Genomic DNA, 18,694 nt, shown 5'->3' with positions numbered 1-18,694 from the left:
GCAGCCTAAGGCCGGCAGCAAAAGCCTCTAACCTATAGGCCAGGTGCCCAGAGCCAAAGAGGACATACTGAATCACATCAGAATGAGAGCCCTCTGGTGGGACAGTCCACCCAAGGAAACCAGAGCTCAGAGCCTAGGAAGCGAGGATGGAAGACCAGGAATGAAGAAACAGGTGGAATCAGGAAGGGCAAAGCAGGACTGGCAAATCCTGGAAACACGTTATCGCCAGGGTTCTGGAAGTTCAACGCATGTGGAATGTAGGAGCAAGGCCTAACATTTAGAGGCTAGCGCCAAGAATGAACCAACTCTGCCTTCAGCCACACCCCCACCCTGCTAGTAAACTACAAGTACACTGAGGTGGTGGGGGTGGGGGGGTGGGACGGAAGCCCAGGCACGTAACTGCACCTGTCCTGCTGCAGCTATACAGGTCAGTGGTGGGGAAGGAATCTGCCCTCAGCACCCTTGGTGAGGAAATGAGAAGAACATGTGCCTCTTCTGATATGTAGACCAAGTTCGCAGTACCTTAAAGGTTTGGTTGACAAATACGGAGACTTTCACAGAACATTTCCTAGACGCAGATCCAGTCACTGTTATTTATTACCCGGGAAACTGAACAAGCACATATAAAAGATAAGGGCCAGATCTCAGTAATAAAAGTTCCATTAGTACAAAATTATATTAAAATAATATATTTATTTTAATTATAATTATATGTGACTTTTTAATATATAATATATATACACTTTTTATATATAATTATATAATGTGAGTTTTTGAAGAGTTACAATGAAGTGATTGATGTAAAACATCATGCTTTTTTCCCCCAAGGAGACTGAATGTGTCTTATTTACAATTACTCAGAAAACAACAAAAGTGGCAGGACCTTCCTGTTCTTGGGGCACAGGTCACAGTTGGCTGAGGGATGATTTCTCATCTGTGGGAGAGGAAGTCCTTAGCAATGCTGCAACCAGCCTTCCTGCAGCTCTGGAACCTAGAAGCTCCTCCACTAGAAGTGGAGGAATGCATGATCCCCGCCACGTTGGAGGGGGTGGTGCACTGGCCTCCCAGGCACTGAGAACCAAACTACCAGAAGGGAAAGAAGAGGGACAAGATGACAAGGCCAGTACATGAAGATCCTCAGATTTAGATATTCCCAAAGCACTGGAAAACCAAGAACAGTCCAGCCTCTACCTTGCCTGAAATGTCAAATCCTCAGAGTGCTGAACTGGAGTCTCACAAGGACAATAGGGAGCAAGGGCTGCTGGGACAGCACAGGGAAAAGTTGCATGGCCCCATGGAGAGCTGCATTCCCCAAGACTGGGAAGAGGTCAGGGGGGTGAGGTCCCCCTGAAGTGGCAGAAGCCTGCAACCCTCTCTCACCCGGTGTCCTTGGAAGGTGCTGAGTACAAGGGTAAAGAATTGGACCACCAAGGGCCATAGCCCTGAGAGAGGAGAGGGGCCCCCTGCAGTCCACCCAGAGCAACTTAGGCAGCAGTGGAACAGCTAGCAGCCACAGCATCTCCAGGCGGGAGAAACAAAGGCTGATGGGGAGGTCCACTGTGCAGGAAGAGGTACAGAACCAGAAATCACCTGAGTTTAAAAAATGTAAGAAGAGACATATATCCAAAGGAAACAAAGCCACTATCTTGAAAAGATATCTGCCCTCCTGCACTCACTGCAGTTTATATATTTATATTTTCTAAATATATTTTCTTAATATCTAAATAAATATAGAATATTTATATATTCTAAATAGCCAAGATAAGTGAACCTAAGTGCCCACTGAGGAATGAATGGATAAAGAAATTGCATATGTATGAATGTATATGTAATATACATATGTATATATACTGGAATATTATTCAGGTATAAAAAAGGAGGAAACTCTGCCATTTGGAACAACATGGACAGACCCCTAGAGTATTATGCTAAGTAAGTCAGAAAAAGACAACTCTTTGTAGAATCTAAAAAAACCCCCACAAATATATGTGGAATCTAAAAAGTACAAATTCATACATATGGAGAACATATTGATGGTTATCAGAGGTGGGCAAAATGGGTAAAGGTGGTCAAAAGGTACAAACTTCCAATTATAAGAGAAGTCCCAGGGATGTAACGTACAGCATGGTGACTCTAGTTAACAATACGGTGATATATATTTGCAATTTGCTAAGAGAGTAAATCTTAAAAGTTCTCATCATAAGAAAAAAATATTTTTTATGGTGTGAGGTGATGGATGTTAACTAAACTGTGGTAATCGTCTTGTGATAATATACATACATCAAATCATCACGCTGTACACCTGGGAATAACACAATGTTATAGGTCAATTATATCTCAATAAAATTGGAGGAAGTTGTTTTTTAATTAACAACTGCATTATTTCTTTGATGACTGTAATGGTGTAATCTGTACTCAATGCAAGAGGTTTTGAATAAGGAAATGTCATGAGAAGAATATATATCTCTCAAATATGAAGGATACACTGTTTCTTCTATAGCAACAAATGGGCCAACGAATGGGTCTAAAGCTAGAGCTCCTTCTGGGTTTTTTTTTGCAACAGTAATCTGGTTTTATTAAAATTATACTTCAAAATTTGTGTCCCTAATGTATGTAATTATACTTAGAAAACAAAATGCAGATATATATTGTTTGTTCCAGGTTGTATATAATCATTTTTCTAAGTGATATCATGATTCATATTCTCTAATTTCCCTGACTCGATCACCGTGCTAAGAAATCATAACTTTCTTAAAAGGAATTTACATACAAAGCATAAAAGTCATCTCCTCTCTGTGCTCTGTCCAGTGATCCCTGCCTCTGTTCTGCCCATTCTCACTTTTTACTTTTATGATTACTTAACATTTTTTTTCTAAAAAGGGTAGTTCATTTTTTTAATTAATTCTAACTTTATTAATTCAACTCTCATTTTAAAGCTATGTTCACTTAGACATATTTTCTTAATTTAAGAATGCCCAAGATCCACCTGAAAAAAACTCTCTAAGACTCTAGAGTCAAAATAAAAACTGTTTTGATCATACATTACACATTTCTGTAAATTTGATGGCACTGGCCAAAAAAAAAAAAAAGAAACAAGCATAACTTGTTCAGAGTGTATAATACAAATCTAAAAAGGGAAATAAATGCACCCAGCTATGAACTAAAGGTGCAGCGATAATACTAAAACATATAATGTTAAAAAATGGATCCTTTTGTCTCCTTTTCAGTGGCTTCCCCCCCAGAACTGAGAAGGAAATATCAGGTGCCAAAGGCTCATATTCCAAGGGGTGGACAAGACTGTGCAGCTCCTGGGAAGAGGGCTGGGTGGGTTAGGAAATCCCTCAGAAGCTTAGGGTGGAGTGGGGACAAGATGGGTCTAAGTAGAAGCAAGTCCCCCCTTCTCCCTCTCTCCCCACCAAGTCTGGTCAGACTGGTGTGCTCCTCCCTGGGGTAACCCAGAATCAGGTCAGCTGGGGTCACTGAGCTCAGCCTCAGCTCCTAAAACACATCCAGGATCCTCAGCAGACAACTGATGCACCATAAGAAGCAACTTCTATCGTGGTGCCAGACTTTCATAATTACAGAATTTGGAAACAAATGATGTGTAATTGACTTGAAGGATAAATGATATGTAAACAAATAAACATAAATATAGGAAACATTCCAAAACAGAGTGTTCCAGACTTGAAAAGACTTACAAGTTGCTCAAAGATTCCAAAACCTTTCTTCTTTCTTGTAGGAAACACCCTACTTGCAGCAACTCCCTTTTCCCATTTTCTGTGAAAGGCGTTAAAGTGGTTGGCAGGAAAAAAATGGGATATAATTATTTTTGGCAAGCAGGATAAGGTTATAAATATGCCCATTATTAAGCTATTGTGAGAGCTCTTCATTAATTTTTCATTCATTTGAAAATCTAATATAAAGTAGTGTGGCTGCTGATGGACTTAAACTTTATCAAGTTCCAGTAGAATTAATTCTTATCTGCCGTCAGTGTAAGTGAGCTGCACAGGCCCGTTAAAACACTGGAGTCTCTGCACTTCTCTGAGCCAGCATCACCCTACTTAAAAAAAAGTCAGTAAATGGGGACCTTACATTTCACATCCTATGATGAAAAGATAGATGAAAAGGTAATCATGATAAATGAAATCGTTTTTGTGGGTCTTGGTAATCATATACATTTCTTAAAATGACTTTCTTTAATTTTCCAAAAAACATATTTGTCTTTCATTCTCCTCATGGGATTTTACTAGAAAAGGAGCCTCCAGAAAATGCTGTATTACATCAGATATTTGTAGTGAGGATGAACAATGAAAACATGCCACAAACTGAGCAAACATCAAAAGTGAAAAAGCACAGAGAAAATGGACATCGGTTTATAGCTTAACTACACAAAGTTGGACAAAGATACCAGGGCTTCAAAAGTCCTGCTTTCCTGGAGAACTCCAGGGAGCTATAATTTAATTGATAACCATGGAGTCAAGGGCAACATCCGGAGCCACAGACTCAGACATAAAACAGTATAAAAATTTTAAAACTTTGCCCATATGCTAATAGCCTGTCAATCTACTATGAATTAGAATAAAATTACAGAAGAGCAGACAGTATAGGGAACAGAGCACTCTGATGACCTGAAATTTTTGTTGAAGAATACCTTAAGGACACAAGTAAAAGTTTTCAGCCTTAGCAAATAGAAAATACTGAGTGCCAACTAATGTTTATTTGATGCATCAAGACCTCTCCGTACTTCAAGGAAGTCCCTAAAGATTAGCAATGCTTTTCATGAATTTTGTTAAATGAAATTACCTTTATTTTTTTATTTTATACCAATTATTATTTTAGCAATGGGAACTGCAAAGAAAAACTCCTTTGCCACCAAGAAAACCCCTTCTGATGTTTTGAAGCAAAAATATGAATAGCATGGTTAGAAAATTCAAACTGTGAAGAGAAAGACTAAATGAGAAGGTAAGATCTCCAGTATCACCTGAATTCCAGTCTTGATACTTCCATTGGTGTCTTTTGACTTCTTCCAGAAAACACCGCCAATTTTATGTCTATACATATTTCCTTTGATTTTTCCCCTTCATTTTAGAGTCACGTTTATTAAAAATTTTAAAGGAATTTTGGATCTATATTCAAGATAGATATGGCCCTATAATTTCCCTTTATCATAAGGCCCTTGTTAGCTTTGGTACTAAAGTTATGCTGCCGTCATAAATGCAATGGGAGGGGCATGTGGGGTGGCTCAGCTGGTTAAGCATCAGACTCTTGATTTCAGCCCAAGTCATGATCTCGTGGTGAGTTCGAATCCCATGTTGGGCTCCATGCTGACCCTGCTTATGTTCTCTCACTCCCTCTCTCTCCACCCCTTCCTTTGCCTCCCCTCTCTTTCTCTCTCAAAAAAAGTAAATAATAAGACTAAAATAAAATAAAATAAAATAAAATAAAATAAAATAAAATAAAAACAATGGAAAATAATCCCTCTTTTTCTATTCTCTGGAAGAATTCATGTACAATGTACACAATTTCATCCTTAAGGGTTTAGTAGAATTTGTCAGTGAAGTCCTTTAGGCCTGAGGTATTTAATTATGGGGAAGGTATTTAATTATGAATTCAATTTCTTTAACCGTTAATTCAAATTTTTTATTTCTTCTTGTGTCAGTTTTGGTAGCTTGTGTTTTTCTTTTTTCTTTTTTTTTTTTTTTTAAATTTTTTTTTCAATGTTTATTTATTTTTTGGGACAGAGAGAGACAGAGCATGAGCAGGGGAGGGGCAGAGAGAGAGGGAGACACAGAATCAGAAGCAGGCTCCAGGCTCTGAGCCATCAGCCCAGAGCCCGATGCGGGGCTTGAACTCACGGACCGCGAGATCGTGACCTGGCTGAAGTCGGACGCTTAACCGACTGCGCCACCCAGGCGCCCTGGTAGCTTGTGTTTTTCTATGCATTCCTCATCTTATGTAAATTTTCAAATGCATTGTCATGAATTTGTTGACAATATCTTTCATTGTCTTTGTAATGTCTGCAGGATCTTAAGTGATATTTCCTTTTCATTTCTGATATTAGTAATTTATCCCTTTGGTTTGGTTTCTTCAACAGTCTTGCCATGGATTTATCAATTTTACAAGTTAGCAACAAACCTTCTTTGGCCTTTATTCATCCTTTTTATTGTATGTTGAAATTTTATTTGGTTACTTTCTGTACTTATCTTTACTCTTTATTATTTCTTCCTTATTAAATTTCCATTTAATTTTAAGTTCTTTTCCTCAATTCTTGAGAGGAATATGTCATTAATTTTCAGCTTTGTTTCTTCTCTCATATATACTTCCAAGGCTATAAATTCCCTCTAAACACAGCATTACTTGTATCTCATTAGTTTTGATATGATCATTCAGTTCAAAATATTTTCTAATATTGATTATTATTTCTTCTTTGATCCATAGGCTATTTAGAAGTATAGTACTTAATTTCCAAGCATACGCAGCTTTCCTTTTTTTAATGTTTATTTATTTTTGATAAAGAGAGAGATAGAGTATGATGGGGAGGGACAGACAGACAGGGAGACACCGAATCTGAAGCAGATTCCAGGCTCCAAGCTGTCAGCACAGAGCCCAACACAGGGCTCAAACCCACGAACTGCAAGATCATGACCTAAGCCAAAGTTGGACACCCAACTGAGTCACCCAGGTGCCCCATATACACAGATTTTGTAGTTAGATTTTGGTTATGTAGTTCTAGCTCAATTATACTGTTCTCAGAGACCACACTCTCTTCTGTTTCAAACCTTTGACATTTGGTGAAGCTTGCTTTATCGCCCTGCATATGGCCAATTTTTATAAATGTTCTAGGAACCATGTGCATTCTGCTGCTGCATTCTTTTATTGTTTCAACACTAAATGTGCATCCCAAGACACTGAAGTTTCATCTGTTCATTTTAAAAATTGTTATGACTTTTTGTCTCTTTTACTCTCAATCCTTCCCTCTTCCTTATACTTTATCTGTTGAAGGACCTCAGGCATTTCATCTGTAGTCTCCTGTATGGATTCACTGATTGTCTACTTTTGGTGCAGTTCAAAATGTGTATTTCTCAGATGAATTTCTTATAAATAAGCAATAACAACAACAACAAAAAATAAGCGACAGGATTTAGAGGCCTGACTGGACTCAGGTTCTTTCTCTTTGGTAAGATGACAGGTCATACTGTATTCAATCAGAAGAAATCTTGTCAAATTTGGCTGCCAATGCCCAGATTCATTAATATACTGGAGGTTGCAAAGTAATGATACTCTAATTATATTATTTCTTCCTCATTTATTAGTCTGAATTCTTTCATATGGAGATGGAACTATTTATCTACTGTGATTAAATCTTTCTCTTTATTTAGTCTTCAAGAGAATAAATTGGTTCTCTAGCATCATCTAGGAGTAGAAATCCACTTTTTGTAAAGATTATTATGAACTCATAGATCAAAATACATTTAATATGTTTCACTCCTCTGCAATTTTATTCCTTTTGATGAACACAATTGTCCCAATTTTGGCCAGTAAAAGCTTTCCAATTGTCTTTTGTCAATGTCTCAGGTCATTTTGGTTGTTTGAAATTTGTTCTCTAATGAATTCATCTAGTAAGTTTTTTTTTTAATTTTTTTTAACATTTATTTATTTTTGAAACAGAGAGAGACAGAGCATGAACGGGGGGAGGGCCAGAGAGAGAGGGAGACACAGAATCTGAAGCAGGCTCCAGGCTCTGAGCTGTCAGCACAGAGCCTGAGGCGGGGCTCGAACTCACGGACCGTGAGATCGTGACCTGAGCGAAGTCGGACACTCAACCGACTGAGCCACCCAGGTGCCCCTTATCTAGTAAGTTTTGATTGTATGCTGGAAATTGTGGATATGATACTGTTAGAATCTGGATTTTAGTTTCTTCCTTCAGAGAGTGAATTTAATTCTAGCAAGTAGTTGATTTAGTGGTGGATAAGCTCAATCCTTTTGAGCGTCTTTTTAAGATTTATTATGATGGGTCTAGAGCAGGGATTGTCAAACTTTTCCTCTACAGTAAATATTTTACATGTTGTGGGTCATGTATTTTCTCTGTTGAATATTTTTCTTCATTATTATTTTAAAAAATATAACACTTTAAAAATGTAAAAATAATTCTTAGCTCATGGGTTGAACAACAGGCAAACATACTATATTTGGCCTATGAACCATAGATTGCCAAACCACGGTCTAGAGTAATCCTTACTCTAGAGCTAAGGTAGATCTACTCTGAAGCCATGATCTTTCTGGGCTGTGAGCTCAGTGCTCAGGCTGTTCAGTGATGTCTGCTCATGGTTGGAACTCCTTGCCTTATTGTGCAACTTCTGGAATCTGTTCAGCTCATTGCCCTCTAGCAGTTCTTCTCTGTCAGGCCCTGCAGAATCTCACCCTGCATATGTACAGCTAAATTATTTGGCTAAATAACTGGGGACTCTTATGAAGACTTCGGGAGCTCCTTCTATGTACAGCTCTCTTCTCTCCAATATGCTTCCCTACAAACTCCTTTTACTTTAGCAGCTCAATACTCTGGTCTCAGTCCCCCAACCTCAGTGAGACAACTGTGCTCTGCTTAGGCTCCATTTCCTTCCATTGTAGCGTGGAAAGTGCCTTAAGGCAGAAAACTAGGATGACTATAGAACTCACTTATGAATTTCTCCTTTCTGAAGGATTGTAGTTTTGTACCACTTATTATCTAATATCAGAAAACAATCTCCTCATTTATTTTGTCCAGTGTTATAACTGTTCGTAGTGGGAGGATGAATTCAATTCCAGTTACCTCACCATGGTGGGCAGCAGAAGTCTCTGAGAAGGCTTTTAAAATAACGAGTTCTTTAAATTTTTGATAGTCTTATTTGTTTGTTTTTATAAAATTTTTTTTTTACATTTATTTATTTTTGATACAGAGAGACAGAACACAAGTGGGGGAGGGGCAGAGAGAGAAGGAGACACAGAATCGGAAGCAGGCTCCAGGCTCCGAGCTGTCAGCACAGAGTCTGATGCAGGGCTCGAATTCACAAACCGTGAGATTATGACCTGAGCCGAAGTCGGGCGCTTAACCAACTGAGCCACCCAGGCGCCCCTTGATAGTCTTATTTGTGAGATACATACAGGTAGATGATAAAATTTTAAAAACAGTGTTTCCAGCCACACTCCTTTACAAATGAAATTATACTTACAGAATAGAAAACTGCTTTTGTTTTTGCTTTTCTTGATAAATGTAATAGTGAAATGTCTTTTAATAATGCAAATGGATTTCAAATCTGTTCAGAATTATTCATATTTCCACAGGATCATGGTACTGTAATTTGCAGAATCTGCTTGCCCTGTGGGATTATTTGCCCTGTGGTTAGTAGAGACAGCACTGAAAGGACACATTAGCTCAGACAACCAGAAGTATCTGATACAGATGAAGACAGAATTTTGATGCCACCAACTATAGCTACACCCTCCAGAAACTTGGCTTTCTGAAACCCCAACCACCCACAATCTTGGGACAGCTGGAATACAAACTCCTTCATCAGCTCCATGGGCCCTGAGCCCTCCATGAGCAGCACAGTTTCAGAGTATCGTGATGGTAGAGGGAGTGCTCGGTTGTTCCCTGCAGAGACCATGGCATGTACTTTCAGAATCAGCTTCTTTTGGGGTACCCTTCAAGGAATCTGAGATATGGGAATCCACCAAGCCACCCGAAAACACCTATAACAGGTTCATTTATGGGACATCAGTGTTCCAAAGCATACCAGCCGGTAAATTCTTATTTAGCCAATTCTCTACTAATGAATGCTGTAGTGTTAAGCCACCCAATTTGCGGTACTTTGTTACAGCAGCCCTAGGAAACCAACACCTATTCCAATGCAGTTGTTACTTTAAATGGGATTCATTACATCTATATGTCATCTCAGTGAACACTGACATCTTCATAGTATTGAATACATTGAGTATTTATCTATTATTTATGTTTTAAAAAATATGTTTTATGATTTTCTATAGAGTTCCAGAGTTTTTATTTTCCTATAGGTTATTAATATTTCTTGTTAATTCTAGGACTAGGTATTTTACAGTTTTGCAAATATTTTTTAAAAGGATCTCCTTTTCAGGGCACCTGGTGGCTCAGTCAGTTAAGCTTCCAACTCTTGATTTCAGCTCAGGTCGTTATCTCACAGTTTATAAGATTGAGCCCTGTGTCAAGTTCCGTGCTGATGATGTGGAGCCTATTTCGGATTCTTCTCTCTTCCTCTCTCTGACCCTCTCCTGCTCATTCTCTCTCTCTCTCTTTCTCAAAATAAATAAATAAAACTTAAAAAAAGGATCTCCTTTTCCAGTATATGTTCTAAGGAGTTTTGTTTTCTTTTTTTAAGTTTATTTATTTATTTGGAGAGAGAGACAGGGAGAGAGAGAGAGGGAGAGCACAGGTAGGGGAGGGGCAGAGAGAGACAGAATCCCAAGCAGGCTCTGCACTCATAGTGGGGGCTAAGGTAGATCACCCCCCCCCCATGTGGGGCTCAAACCCACAAACTGTGAGATCATGACCTAAGCTGAAGTTGGACGCTTAACCAACTGAGCCACCCAGGTACCTAAAGGAGTTTGCTTTTTAAATTAAGTATCACCCTGATTTCTAGCATTCTCACATTTGTCATTCTGTTGAAATTGTACAAAACCTCTGAATCATCTTTAACCTTTCTCTTTTTCTGAATCCCATGTCCAAACTTTCAGGAAGTTATGCAGATTACCCTAAATGAAATCATTTCTCATTAGCCCCACTGCTACCCCCCATGTGATTCAAGCTACCACCATCTCTTATCTGGGTTACTATTTGTATTAATCAGTTATCCAGAGAAACTGAACCAACAGGAAGTGTGTGTGTGTGTGTGTGTGTGTACACAGAGAGAGACATTTGTGTGTACACACACACACACACACACAAACACACACAGGGTGGGGGTGGGGGGGAGAGAGAGAGAGGAGGGGAGCAGGGGGATACTGCCTTGAAGAACAGGATCACATGATCATTGAGGCTTGGCAAGTCCAAAGTCATACAGGCCAGCAGGCTGGAGACCTGAGAAAGAGTTGTAGTTCAAGTCCAAAGGCAGTCTGCTGACAGAACTCTTTACTGCTCAAGGGAGGTCAATCTTTGTTCTATTAAGGCCATCAACTGATTGGATGAGTCCCACCACATTATGGAGGGGAATTTGCTTTAGTCAAAGTCCATCAATTTAAATGTTACTCTAATCCAAAAATCTTTCACAGAAACATTCAGAAAAATGTTTGACCAAACATCTGGATACCTTTGGCCCAGCCAAGTTGACACATAAATTAGCCATCACACCATTATGGCCTCCTCACTGGTTTTCCTCCATGCATGGCTCCCCTGCATTTCATCTCTACTCAGCAGTCAGATGATCCTTTGAAAAGTTAAATCAGACCATGTCACTACCTGCTTAACATTCTCCAGTGGCTCCCTGTTTTACACAAAGTCAAAGTCCTTCAGGTTACCTAAAAGGAGCTACATTTTCTTTTCTGCTCCTTTCCCCTATGGCCTCATCTTCTACTTCCTCCCATGCTCACTTGCCTCTCACCACAATGGCCTCCTGGATGTTTTTAGAACCCGTCACTCCCACTCAAGGCCTTTGCACTGACTATTCCTTCTGTCTCAGATATCCACATGGCTAATTCTTTTACTTCCTCATTCCTTCACTTGGTCCAAGTATAGCCTGCTCAATGAGTCCTGCTGTCACCACCACATTTAAAATAGCAACCTCTCCCCTAATCACTCTCTCAGAGTATACTCTCTCAGAGTATAGTATATCTCTCAGAGAGTATAGTATATCTGTACTATATTCCACCTGTTCCTTTTTCCCTAGAACATATCACTTTCAAACATACAACATTCTTCTTTTAATTTTATTACTCAACACCATCATTAAGATATCAGCTCTCTGTATGATCTGTTCACTGATATATCTTACATGCTCAGAATAGTGCGAGTAGTTAGAAGGTGATAATAGCTGTTGAATGAATGAATAATGACTAATGAATGAATGAATGAATGAATGAACGAATGACTTATAAAATACAAAGATACATTTCTTACTAGATTTCTTGGTCAGAGTTTTTGGTTCCAGTTAAGATGGGACAAGCACATTCCACCCTCTCTCGCCAACTGTTTACAACTCAAAACCCTGGGAAGAGTGTACAAAACAATGATCTTAAGAGTCTGAAAAGTTAATAAGAGTAGGTAGACTGAGTAAGAAAACTGAACCTCAAAGAATCATATGATGATGGATTCCCTACTTTTTGTTTGTTTTTAGTTTTGTTTTCTCCCACCAGTATCCTCTGGCTTAGATTCTTAGACGTTCATACAGACATAAAAGTTCCAAGAAAAAACTCATTCTATTTGTTCAGAGTCCTCTGGAAATGGACAAGGAGGGGCAACTATTAGACTGAGTTATTTGGATTTTCCTGGCCCTCCTGAGGAGAGCCTGCAGTGGAAGCTACAGTGACAGGAGCTGGTGCTGGGGTGGTGGGAGGTGGGCTGGGGTGGGAGGAGGGTGGCCACACTGACCCCCCCAACCAGGTTCTTTCCTCTCACACTCTGCTCTGAGGCAAATGCAGTAATGGGAAGTACATGAGAGTGGGGGAATGCAAAACCCTACATTTTATAGTCAGATCACTGATAAAAGGTGCCTCTTGGAAGCAGGAGAAAACTCAAACAGCTTTTGAAAAAGAACAGTGTTGTAGAGCTCACAGTACATGATCTAAAGTCTTACCATAAAGCTACAGTAATTGATATAGTATGGGACTGGCAAAGGGTAGATACACAGATCACCGGAGCAGAACAGAGAGCCCAGAACATCTTTTCAAACAAATGTGGCCAAATGTACTCTGAAAAAGGTTCAATGGCAATTTAGTGGAGGAGGGGTAGTCTTTTCCAAAAGCGGTGCTGGGACAATTTGGTACCTGGATGCCAAAAGGTATAAACTTCAAGGTACACCTCACATCATATACAAAAACTAACTCAAAATGTATGGTAGACTTAAAGGTAATGTACCAAACTAAAAAAAAGTCCTAGAAGAAAACATAGAAGGAAATCATCAGAACCTTGGCTTAGGCAGAGATCCTTAGCTATAACACCAAATGCATGATCCCTAAAAGAAAAATATATTGATTAACTGGAAGAGAAATAATTGATGAAAAGCTTTTACTTGGGGGAAGACACTGTTAAGAAAATGAAAGAGAAGCCACAGATTTGGAGGAAACACTTTCAAATCATATGGCTGACAAACAACATCTTGAATATGTAAAGAATCTCCAAACAAACACCTCCTATAAAAATGGAAAAAGAGCTGACAGATATTCCTATGTGAAAAGATACACGGAGGGCAAATAAGCATATGGAAAGACACTGGACACCATTGGTTGTTGGGAAATGCAAATGAAAACCACAGTAACATACTACTTGTGCACACCTATTAAATGGCAGAGCAAAGGAAACAAACTAGGTTGGTGACAATGCACAGCAACCAGACTGTCATACAAGCTCGAGGAAATGAAAATGGTACCGCCACCCTGATAAAACAGTGTGGCTATGTCTTACAAAGTTGAGGGTCCCTCTGCATATGACCCAGCCATCCTGACTCCACCTATTTTTATTGAAAACAAAAATATATGTCCATATAGAAACCTATAAACAAATGTTTATGGAAGCTTTGTTCACTATCACCAAAAAGTAGAAATAATGTGGTGTTCTAATGGGTTAAGGGATAAAGAAGCTGCATTACATCGATATGAATGAATAGTGCCTAATAATAAAGAAACAAAATTATTTATATATATAAAGGCACGGATGAGCCTCAAATGTAAATGAAGCCAGTCTCTTAGGGCACATATTGCATGAGTGCACTTAGATGATATCCTGGAAGCAGAAAAACCTTAGGGATGGATGGAGAACACATCATTTGTTTCCAAGGATTAATAGTAGGGTCAAAGTTTGACTACGAAGGGGCAATATAAGAGAATATTTGGGGGGGGGTTGTGATGAAGGTGGTTATACTGATCTGTATGTATGTTAAAACTCATGGAACTGCATGTCAAAAAGAAGTGAATTTTACTGTATGTAAATTTTTTAAATATTTAAAATTCACTGCCATAAATATGAAAATCCCTGCTAACCCTGAGATACAGGACCCACAATATCTGACAAGCATTCTAGAACTGTGTATTATCTGGATAGCACAGTAGGAATACCAATATAACAATATTTCTTTCCATTTGTTATGTAGCCAGAAGGAAAAAAAATCTAAATTTTTAATATTTTAGCTTTTAAAATTTAGCTTTATAATTTCAGCTGTCCTCGGGTATTAGGGAAGCTAATCTCAAGGAATTGGTTCCTTGTTTAAGAAAATCAATGGTTTTATCTAGTGTTCAACACTAGAAAACAGAGTCCCTCCATTCCTAATTCTCCTCTCCATTTCCACTCATCAACTGTACTCATTTTGGAAGAAGGAAGCAAAGGAGAGTGAGAACCAGAATTTGTTGCATAAAAATTATATGGGGCAAGGACAGTATTTTAGGTAGTGTGGTCAGGGATGGCCTTTGTGTAGAGCTGTCACTTGGGTAGTAGCCTGACAGAAGCGAAGGAGAAAGCCAGAGTAAGATCTCATGAAACAGCATGGCAGGGGAAAGAACAGAATGCACATGGACCCTAAGAAAGGCAGGCATGTGGGTGCCCAAGGAAAAGCAGGAAGGTGAAGGTGGCTGGTGCAGAAGGGGAGGGTCCAGGAGGTGGGCAAGGGGCAAATCATACAGGGCCTTGCAGGGAATGATGAGGAGTTCAGATTAATATTCTGGGTGAGACTAGCATCCATGAGGATTTTGAACTAGGGAGTGACGTCATGTGACTTAAGTTTTTAAATGACCGCCAAGGCACCTGTGTGGCTCACAGACTTAGAGGCCAGAATGAAATTAGGTAGATAGTACTGAGGCTGCATTAGTGCAGCAAGGGGTTATAGTGGCTTTGACTAGGGAAATCATGGCGGAGGTAGTGAGAAGGAGTCAGATTCTGGGTATATCATGGAGGGAGAGCTAATGGGTCTTGCTGATGGACCTTCAGGGAAAGAGAAAGCAGTCAAGGAAGACTGCTAAATGCTTGGTCTGGGCAACAGGGTAAATGGAAGTATCAGTTACTTGTGTGGAAAAGGGCTAAGAGGAACAGACTTGAGCGGGAAATGAAGACTTCTGCTTTGGATGTATTCCATTTGGGATGCCTACCAGACATCCATATAAAGATGGTGACTGGGCAGTGGGACACATGAGTCTGCGGGAGTCCAAGAAAGAAGTTGAACTAGAGCTAGTATTTCAGGCCATGGGTCTAGCTGAAGCCACCATAGCAAGAGAGCATGCACTTGGCTCTCCCTTTTCTCCTTCCAGGAGAAAGAGGCACCAGAGAGGCTGAGAGGGGGCAGCCCGTGATATAGGGGAGACTGGTGAGACTCTACTGCTCTAGAAAGCACATGGAAAAATAGATGAGTCAAAGATGACCACTGGATTCACAACAGGAATGCAGGAAGTGTTCCAGAACTGCCAGGCAGTATGGCTGGTACCCCATGGGTTGCTGTCATCTGTATTAGGTCCTTTGAGATGGGGAGCAGTGCCCAGCCTGAAGCATGTGGAATAGGTACAGGCTGGTCATGGGAGACCCAGTGTTCAGGGGAGCCTGAACATTCAGCAGAGGCAGGAAACTGTAGTCAGGGTGACCGGGCAAATCTCCACGGCCAGGTATAGCCATCCTTGGGGAAGGAGGAGAGGGACAGAGCATGCTGGGTTTCCCAAATGCAGGACACTGGGGTGTGAACAGGTTCACTTGAATCTTAAGGGACATGGTGATCCTATATAGCTGGAAGATTTAAGACACCAGGATAGTTACATTTACAGAGAAGAAAGAGGTATCTCTTTTCAAGGGAAAAGCTAAGTACAAGTTTAGAATATCATGTGACAATGTCTGAGTTTTAATTAAAACTTTCAGAGTTCAACACATTTCTAAAAAGATAGACTTTCCTTTCTAATCACACTGAGCCACATTTTATACTTGCCTCATATATTTTTTTCCCCTAAGAGCTAGTTACATCAAGGCACCTACGACCCACAGGGAAAAAAAAAACCTGGCAATATTCTTTTGTAAGTTCATCTGCCAAGAACCCAACTCTTTAAAGCAGCGGTTCTCTCTAGTTTTCTGTAACTAAATGAGAGCATTAAATTCCAAATGTATCTCTCCACTAAAACCATACAGAGCACCCTATCCTTTCTCTTATATAAAACATACAGGATGTCTACCTGATCTGGTAGAATGAAAATATGCACAGCCACCTGTGGAAGGAATTTCAAGATAAAATAAGCATTGTGAAGAGAGTCACTCAAAATAGAGTTGAAAAGAGATTGGGGAAGTAGACCCCATGTACCTCTCTTGTTTCAGTTTCCGGAACACCATGAACTTTTCCCTTGAATCAGCTGCAACTCCACCACTTCTTGGAACACATCCTTCTACTTTGGACCGAACTAGAGATAATGTACCACCTGTTAGTTTAAACTCTGCCAACACCAATCTTAACTCTTTCAAAACAAGTTATGTAACCTGGGTTTTGCCTTTGCAAATCTACCCTTCCTGCTAGCAAATTTGGAGCAAACTTTCCATGTCACTAGAATTTGTGTCTCTGGGACTGTAATCACAAATAAATACTTTAGTTGCTTTACAGCCTCTTCTGGATGGACACACCTTTTAAAAGTTGATTGAATGTTATTTTTCAACTACCATATAAAATATTCAAAGTTTTACTCAAACACTGATCACCCTCATTACCTTCTATGATAATTATCACCTGACGGGAAGAAATTAAGAACAGAGGCGCCTGGGTGGTGCAGTCAGTTAAGTATCCGACTCTTGATCTCAGCTCAGGTCATGATCTCATGGTTTGTGAGTTCGAGCCCCTCATCCAGCTCTGTGCTGATGGTATGGAGCCTGTTGGGATTCTGTCTCTCCTTCTCTCTACCCCTCCCCCACTAGTGCACATGCTCTCTCTCTCTCTCTCTCTCTCTGTCTCAAAGTATATAAATAAACTTAACGAAAAAATTTAAAAAAGAACAATATGCTGGGTGGTTTGTAAATCAGACATTTAGAGACACATCCTTCCCACTGGTGTTTATAATCCAGCTGAAAAATTGGATAAAATATAAATACAGCAAAAAAAAAATAAAAGAGAGAAATGAAAACATCTTCTCTATTGTATCTATTGCTATAGACTGAATCATGTCCTCCCTAAACTCATATGCTGAAGTTCTAACCCCTAATGTGACTGCTTCTGGAGGGAGGCTTTTAAGGAGATCATTAAGGTTTGATGAGCCACAAGGGCAGGGTTCTAATCTGATACGACTGGTAGCCTTTATAGGAAAAAAGACAGATCACTCTTTTTCCCCATGTGTACACCAAGGAATAGGCATGTAGGGACACAGCAAGAAGGTAGCCATCTACAAGTCAGGATGCAGAATCTCATCAGAACCCAATCAGGGCTTAGAGATAATAGATTTCAGGTTTTAAGCTACCAGTCTATGGTATTTTGTTATGGTAGCCCAAGCTAAGATACCTATGAAGAAGATTTTACTTCTATTTTTTACTTTAGAAGAGAAAACAATATGTTGGATTAAATGTTAACTAATAAGTAATAATGTTTTCATATACTTCTATTATTATTTTTTTCTGGGACACAGTTGAAAATTAAGTCAATATCTTCCCCCAAGATTCCTGCCTACAGATCACTTCTTTCATACACTGCTGCCCCAACAATTTCCCTTCTGAGGCTTGTTTAAAAGGGTGAGGACTCTCTTTGACACTGTCGTTAAACATGGTAAAAATTAGGGGCCCCTGGGTGGCGCAGTTCACTGGGCATCCAACTATTGATTTCAGCTCAAGTCATGATGCCAGGATTGTGGGATCGAACCCCACATTGGGCTCCATGCTGAGCACAGAGCCTGCTTGAGATTCTCTCTCTCTTCCCCTCTGTCCCCCACTCCTATTTGTGCATGCGCATGCTCTCTCTCTCACTCTCTTAAAAAAAAAAAGATGGTAAAGATTGGTCACAGGCAAAGCAGAGAGCTCTTCAAAACTCACTGACAAAAGTTCGATGACCTAACCCCCGGCAGGGGAGCATCATTCAAAGAGCTTCACTTCAGCGACCACGTGAACCTGGACTTGAATCCAGCTACTACACCCCTCACTAGCCAGGTGACCTGGGGAATCCCCTCATTTCACTCTGACCTCCACCTTCTCCATCAGTAACACAAAAATCAGAGCCTCCTGCAGGTCAGTGCGAAGGGGGAAGGGTGAAAGATTCATATTCATAAAGCACCCTAGGCAGTTCCTGGCACCTAACAGAAAGCTATTTGTAGAATGACTGAATTATGACAGAAGAAATACACTCAGAAGTCATTAATCTGAGAGTGGTAATACTGACAGCTCCCAGGGTAGTTTCCTTAAAAAACATTTTCAGTTCTTATGATACCAACGCCTGCTCGCACGTTGGGGGACATCACTGTGTCAGTAACTGGCTTCCACGAGATTCCTTCATGTGTTTTCACCCAGAGGCAACATCGCACAAAACACTTCAGGTTCTAC

At 39.9% G+C, this 18,694-nt stretch overlaps 1 protein-coding gene across 2 annotated transcripts in view; it reads right to left on the bottom strand.

Moving 5' to 3' along the window:
- Positions 1 to 18,694, bottom strand: part of FAM189A1 (family with sequence similarity 189 member A1) — a 461,340-nt gene that overhangs the window by 178,830 nt on the left and 263,816 nt on the right. The gene's annotated exons all lie outside the window — the stretch shown is intronic.

Source organism: Prionailurus bengalensis, chromosome B3, assembly GCF_016509475.1.
Source record: "Prionailurus bengalensis isolate Pbe53 chromosome B3, Fcat_Pben_1.1_paternal_pri, whole genome shotgun sequence".
Lineage (NCBI taxonomy): Eukaryota > Metazoa > Chordata > Mammalia > Carnivora > Felidae > Prionailurus > Prionailurus bengalensis.
This window is presented reverse-complemented; position numbering and strand designations above follow the sequence as displayed.